The sequence below is a fragment of the Manduca sexta genome, chromosome 3, assembly GCF_014839805.1.
Source record: "Manduca sexta isolate Smith_Timp_Sample1 chromosome 3, JHU_Msex_v1.0, whole genome shotgun sequence".
NCBI lineage: Eukaryota > Metazoa > Arthropoda > Insecta > Lepidoptera > Sphingidae > Manduca > Manduca sexta.
This window is the reverse complement of record NC_051117.1, coordinates 5,561,475-5,569,651: the sequence shown is the minus strand read 5'-3', so window position 1 is coordinate 5,569,651 and position 8,177 is coordinate 5,561,475.

Below are 8,177 nucleotides of genomic sequence, written 5' to 3'. Positions count from 1 at the left end.
TGCACCGCTACGCTCATGGGCATATTTAGGGAGTTGGCGACCTGGTCCGAGCAGCGCTTCGGATTACGCCTTCTTGGTCGCTTGCCTTCGAGCTTGCCGGTGAGCACCGAAGAAAATTATGCCACAGAGGTATTGTAACTAATATACTTAATTATAGTTAACTAAGCATAATCTGTTAGAGGTTTCGAAAATATTAACCATTGTATTAACACTTACAGTCTTACTTATAAAAAAATCGCAAAGCTATGCTTTGTTAAAACACAAATTTACTCGATCAGCTGTAAGTCAAAACCCGCCATCTGGCCTCTTAAGGTTTAAACTAGGAAACTGGCGATGTTTTGACAGCTTTAAGCAATTCTTTAACGCTAAAACAAGTTTGTAAATAAGACTGTTAATATCTAGATTGCTACTTGTCATCGATTGGGTGCCTTATTCTCTATGCCACACGTTATTTTGACAGTATGTAACAAGCACGTAATGCACGGCGTCGCGTTCAAGACAATAGTTATTGGCATACAGAATACCATTCCACACAAATTTCACGAAGATAACACGGCCGTGTTATGATTTCACATTGTCATAGAGAATAAGGCTCTTGAAAGTCCATTTCGAAATAAGTCTTGTGGAGATTTCAAGGATGTACCCAAATAAGACTTGATCTATCTAAAATCCAAATTCCTTACATCCATACAATATACAATATCAGAGTTTGAAATAACAGTTTTTGTCTTTGCACTTCTCTTTCTCGCTGGACTCTTCTGCCACCAAGTTCCACAAACTAGTTGAAAAGTTGAACAGAAACCGATGGAGACAAATAATTCGCTCTAAATGTGATACATCCAATGATGACCACGATCCTCAGTCATGAGGGCCGACTACAGAGAGAGTCTCTGCACCTAAGTTTGACTTGTGGACAATCCTTACCACATTAAGTTCGTCTGTATATTTGTATACGAAAAAAAAATAAACTTTACATACTTTGTTATACTAATGAATGGAAAATAACCCTTATAATCAACAATAGTGTGAGCGACGCTTAATAAAGCTTTCGGTCTAACATCAGTTCTACACATTAATTTTACAATAATTAAAGATAGGTAAAGATAGTTAATGAAGTACTTAATGCCAAAATTTTATTGTATGCAGAAGTTTTTGCTTTAAATTCTAAAATACAGGCATTTATAATATTAGACTACTCCGACTGCCTTGGTGGCGTAGTGGCACTACATGTGCGGTACGGCAGCGCTTTAAGGTCCTGGGTTCGAATCCCGGGTCGGGGAAAGTGATATTTGGGTTTTTCCGGTCAGTATCACCCCGAGTCTGAAATTTGTACCCGGTATGGCGATAGGCTTGCCCCCATTACATCATGGGACGAAACACACTTGACGAAAAATGGGAGCCCTGGTTTCGCCTCTGCATACCCCTTAGGGGATAAATGCGTGATGCGTGTTTTACAATATTAGTAAGATAAATGAAAACCATAACATACCAGACGTAGGATATAAACAGCAGTGTGAGCGCCGCCTAATAAAGCTCTCGGGCTAACAACAGTTTCTACACGAATTCTCACATTTCCCGCCCGAGATGGAACTGAATATGAAAAATAAAACGGGAGTATAAATCATTCACAGGCCAACGCATCGGGTTGGTGCTGTCTCGCTCTAAGTTTCAAGGCTATTGCGGCTAGTTGGGGTAACGCAGTAGGGTAAGTGTGAAAAAAATGCTTGATGGTATGTAATGTCGAGACAAAAATGAAGTAATTGTTATGGTTTTTAGTTAGTCTCACTTTCTTTACCTTATTTCTTTTATTAAGAAAACCTTATAGGACCATGTAATAGGCGTAGGTACGCCTACGGTATATACCGTAAGCGTATCTAGGCGCGGGTCCGTGTGGATTGATGCATTATCTTTTCCAGTTTTCTGCAACCCTGAAACAAAGGCGCGAAGCTCCATGGAAGCAAAAAAGCTCAGCGATTTCCAATATATATTCCTAAGTTGCTTTGATGGTTAATAAGATGGTCAACTAAAAAGTAAAAAGGGCCTCAGCTAGGAACTGCGAGGGCCCCTTGTATTACGCGAGGTCCTGGGCAGCGTCTTGGGTTGTTTACCCCAGGGTCACTGCCATTAAGAACATTGAAATCTGTCAGTGCAAAGTTTGTCAGTATGAAGGCATTATAGCCAGTCACATTGTGTGTGCCGCTATTGTAGTCAGTACATAAGGCATATGAAACTTATAATTGTCCCAGTATGACGAACGTAGTTCAGTGACATATTACTCTTTGTTCAGAGTTTGATATTATTTAAGTTAACAGGTAAGCAACTCGCTCGTCCATTCAACTGTTTAAAAATACATCATTTAGAATTAAAAAATGATAAGTCTAATTCAAAGCGATACGAAATTTTTCTACACACTATCATCCGAAGTGTGCAATTTGTGATATGGCGATAGACTCGTCCTTTATCATATCATGGGACGTAACATATAGATGAAAAATTATCTCTTTAAAATTTTCCGTGCCCGACAGGGACCACGACGTCTATTAAAATGTAACAACTTTAGTGTATGACAGTGGAGTGCAATAAATTTTAAATTTGAATTTGAGTGTCCTGGTTGCACCTCTACCTGTCTATTCGGGAATAAAAACGTGATATAATAATAATATGAGCCCTGTATTATATACTGGCCCACTGTTGGGCACGGGCCTCCTCTACTACTGAGAAGGAATAGGCCTTAGTTCACCACGCTTGCCTAGATTGATTGGTAGACTTCACACAACCTCGAAAATTCCCAATAGAGAATTTCTCAGTTATATAGGTTTCCTCACGATGTTTTCCTTCACCGTTAAAGCAAGCGATAATTCACAAAGAATACACACATAATTTTTTAGAAAAGTCGGAGGTGTGTGCCTTTTGAATTTGAACCTGCGGACATTCGACTCGGCAGTCCGTTCCACAACGAACTAGGCTATCGCCGCTTAATAGCGGGATATGTATGTTTAATTATTGCATTACTGAAACCCATGCACTGTGCCATAGGTTCCCGTAACGTTGTTCATGTAAAAACAGCCTTTCAACGGAGCCTATTTTCTCAGACTATTACGTTATCACTAAAAGCTAGTTAATGCTTATACCGTAACGAACATAATGACTAAGTAAAGTGTGGTATAGGACTTGGGATTTATGTGGGGTTTTTAAAAGGCATCCGCACGGCGCGTTTTGGGTTTTATAATATCAGCCCTCTGTACCAGTGCTGGGTATTATAAAGGGTTTTTTTTATCATAACACTGGTTTTATGTAGCTTTGGTAGGCAATTTCATATGTATTTTAAAGCATCATTAGACATTCCCTTTTCAACAATCCAAGGCATTTCCAATGAAAGTTATCATCTATCGCATTAATAACATCAACTTTGCATAAATTATTCCTTTGACGAGCGATGTGTTCGTGTCCGGCAATTCCTGTTTGTTAGTTTGTTATCCTGTAAGATTATGTTCGTTTTAGCAACTTTAATACGATGAATTAACTGTTTTTAAGAGCAGTGTTCGGCGGCGTAGTATTACGTACGCGGTACGGCTTTCATTCTGAGGTCTCGGGTTCGAATCCTGAATAGCGATATTGGTTTTTTCTTTCCAGTGATAGCTTATCTGGAATTTTTGTACGATATTGTGATAGACTTGTTGCTATTGCATGAGAAGACACTCGGCGAAAATAAGTCAATAACTAACACCTCTGCCTACCCCTTCGGGAATAAAAAGGCTTGTTTTGAAGATAGTCTTTATGAGACAACGGGTAAGCAGGTTTGTAAATCAAGTACCATTCCCGCGATAATAAATATTTGCTTTTGGTCCACTGCTTCATAAATATTATGTGTCAGTTGTTATTGAAAGCAGGAGTATTTCTTTTATTACTTCTTCATTCTATATGGCGCTAGAATCGAACCCATGAAATCACGTCGTCACGTTAGCCCATATACAATAGAATTAAACTAAGGAGGCGATAATTTATCTTTAGTTCTTATTACAGAACAAAATTTTAAACACAATCCGGACATAGAAACTGGAATTCTAAATTGTTTTATTACATTTTAACAATATAGCTTGTTACTGCTGGCTAAATTCACTTGATTCAAAATCGTTCGATACTAAAGCGAAATAATACTTATCAGCCCTGTATTATATACTGTCCTACTGCTGGGCACGGGCCTCCTCTACTACTGAGAGGGATTAGACCTTAGTCCACCACGCTGGCCTAGTGCGGTTTGGTAGACTTCAAACACCCTCAAAACTCCTATAGAGATCTTCTCAGGCATCTAGGTTTCCGATGTTTCTCTTCGCCGTTAAAGCAAGCAATTTTCACAAAGAATACACAAATAATTTAATAAAAGTCAGAGGTGTGTGCCCTTGAGATTTGAACCTGCGGACATTCGTCTCGGCAGTCCGTTCCACTCCCGACTAGACTGTCGCCGCTCTCCGCTACTCAACAGTATGCAAAGGCAATATAATTCTAAATACTGTTTGCCGACATATTTATGGCTTTTAATCAGCAATCGATATCAAAGCCCAATCAAGAACCTGCCAAATAAATCTAACCTTAACATTAAATACTTCTAAAATGACAGTAGCAGGTTACAATGCAATAATTACCCTTACAAAATTGATTCCAAGACCTCCCTTTTGAAAATGTCACACAAAAACAGTACACTTTATTACGATCGCATAAAGTTCAAAATAGTTCAACGCCGGCATCTACAGAAAATCTGACAATACATGATGAAAACCGAAACAATGTACTGGCGACCAGCGAGACTTGAGCCATTGGTAATGGTTGAAATGCGGACGATAGTGTTATATTGTCTTGTAAGAGGGAGGTGAGGGGGGTCAACTTGGGTTGGTTAGTCGACCACCCGCGGCGACCTCACAGCGGGGTAGACAGCGAGTAACAATCAAACACCGAATGAGACATAGCAGCAATAAAAATAATTTCGACGGATTTGAGGTTTTGGTTGACCGTAAAAACTATAACTCAATTTCTTTAAATGTTTCTCGCAGAAATAATGTGAATTTTCTCGTGTTGACTGTCTGTAGGTCATTGTGTCATTGAGTTGTTATTTTATACCGGACCCTGGGGCTTAAGGGTTAGTGCTAACGACTACTACAAATAAGTAAAAATATTATTAAATTAAAAATAACTTCAATAATATAAACAATTATATGTTTAATGGCATTGTAAAATTATTGAGTTTTGTCGTGTCTACTCTTTCGGCTTAATTATTGGAATAATTAATGTGATAAAGTATTAGTATCCTGAAGCAATATTGGAGGTAAAAAATGGTAACGCGACATCTTAGGAATGATAATAGAAATAAACCGATTCCAACAGGCCGGCATAATTATGTCGACTGCCGAGGGGTAATCATCCCTCGTCAGTCGCCATTCTATGGACCCCACTCTATTTATTATCAAGTGCAGATGTCACTTTGTCGACCACGTATAAAAAAATGAGTCCTTAAAAATATAATTAAATAAATTGTTTCATCATACATAATATCTTAATTTCATAAAACTGTCTAGACATTTGTCTGACAAAACTTTGTAAAACTACATATACTTAGTGCACAGGGGAACAATTCATTTCAGAACTCCAATATTAGGCATAATTCTACGTAAACTATTGAAAGCGGCATACGAACCAAGAAATCGGGAATTACATGCAAATCTCAGTAAGTTTTTCACCGATTTAGCGTTCATTTTGCGATATCAATCATAATGTTAGAGCATTGGACGCGGCCCTGTGTTTTGGACGCAATCAAACTGCAACAACGCAGTGTCAAACTATTAAACCTGCTCACGCCATCTGTGGAGCGCCCGAGGCACGCTAGTTTGACCCCTACTATAGGCTCATGTGCATATATTTAACATTTTATAAATATCTTACAGCCCGGAATCTGGAATGTGTGATGAATGGTAACAAAATTGGCTAATGTATTTTATTCTTTTACTGTCTTCACTTGAAAACGGCAAAGACTTGCTGCTAAATCATAAACATAGTAACTAGGCCTGGATTTTATGACATCCGTGTGAATAATCTTGCTCAGCACTCTTCCTCTGCAATATGACATGCAGCAGAAGTGGGACCTCCAGCTGTCCACCATGGTTGTAACCATGGCCATATTCTCGGGTACTACTGCTCTAATTTTGTCAATTTTATTAACATAAAGAATTTTAAATTCACGAACTCAATGTTATTTTTTTACTCAGAAACGAAGTCATACGCGAAGACGAGAGAAAAGGCTATTTCTAAGATATAACCTCGATCTAAATACGTTTATAGCGAATAATTCCATAGCTTGATTCGTTTATAGTAAATAATTCCATAACTAATTCCGCTTCGGTTAATATAACATATGTAAGTAATCGTGTTGATTACAAGTCTTAACTTTTCTCAGAAATAATGTATTTATTCTGCCAGTTTCTCGGAAACTTTCTGGAAGTTGGTAAACTTTTTTCCACGAATTTTCCCTTTAATGTACCACAGTATGATTCTCGTTCAATTACTCTGTAGCTGTACATCGTTACATTCGATATACATACCTTATATAAGTAAACAGATATGTATATCGAAGTACGTACCGTGTTTATGTAGTTATAGAAAATAGTTTACTTTCGGCAAAATTAATTAGGTTCAAAGACCTTACTTCATAGGATCATCTCTTGCCGACAACTCCAATTAGGTTCATTTGTAAGTTGACTCTTTTATAATCGAATTATCTAGTTGTAATAAGGCAGGCCGATAAAAATAGTAGGCACCATTTTGATTTAGGAATAACGAAATCAGTAACAACATACTTAGCTACTGTTAATTTATATAACACTATCTCACAGAATAACATAATGAAGCTACTATGTGACGTTTCGTATGGTCGAAAAAACCAGGATGCTCATGCTTCTTAAAATCCGAACCTTCTGTTTTCATAAATATTCACATCTACTACCAAACCGCACAACATAATTATTTATATATTGAAAATGGCGATGGGCCTAAAAAAATAAAAAGTGACATTCCGAATTCAAATTGTTATTTTTTTAAAATACAATTTACACAATAATAACATCTAACCAGCCAGAGAGAGAGAGAAAAAAAAGCATCTAATCACTGAAGTAAAAACGGACCAATGGTACGGCCGTCAACCTTAACAGCAACATAGTACCAATTGACTCATTTCCTGGTATACCGATTGAATCATTAAATTTTTAATGTGAATTACTAAGTAGTATGCACCTAGCCAGCTAAATAAAACATCGTGCACGCGATATACTCCTGTCAATAACTTACGACGTTCGAGAACGTGCTGTAGAGGTTTTAGAACTAAGAACTTCGGTTACATGGTTGGGCATTGGATATTTGTATCTTGGACGGCTGAAGCTATGGCAATGGGTTTATGTAGCAAATTCAGGGGACAATGGAGTCTAAAGGCCGTATTTATCAATCATTCTCACCTTTGAGTAGGATCTCAAGTGGACATTTACGCTCATATTCATAAACGTTATTTGTCTAAGGACAGAGCATTGCTGTGATAACAAGTCTGTTTCTCAGTGCTGACGGCATGGTAGCCTTTGCAGTGCGTAGACATAGGGCCGTCGTGATTGGCTGAGATTGAGATACAACTGGAATCTAGTTGAGTGTCAGATAAACAAAGCTGAAAAACAGACTTTTTATCACAGCAATGCTTCGTTCTTAGATAAATAATGTTCATGAATATGAGAGTTAATGTACTGAACTATTTAATAAACAAAGCTAAGTAATAATTAAAGAGCTTGTTCTCAGCTGAATGGGTGCTTTTTACAGCTGTCAGAATCCGTACTTTGACTTATTATTTGAGCTGATGTTAATAAGTATTAAAAGTTTGTCTTTGTATGGCACCAAACACCAAAGTATACCAAGTAAAATAAAAGATTGTAAGTTTAGAGCAAAATAAAATTTATTTTACGCGACCATTACTACTCTAAGATAATTCATTGTGTCGTTGACATCATACTTACAGTCAAATACTCACGCACACGCCATATTCGGTAATAGGACGCCCTCCAGCTAGATGGAGAGACGATCTGCAAAATGTTGCTGGCTAGAACTGGATGCGACAAGCCGAAGATAGGGTACAATGGCGTTTATTAGAGAAG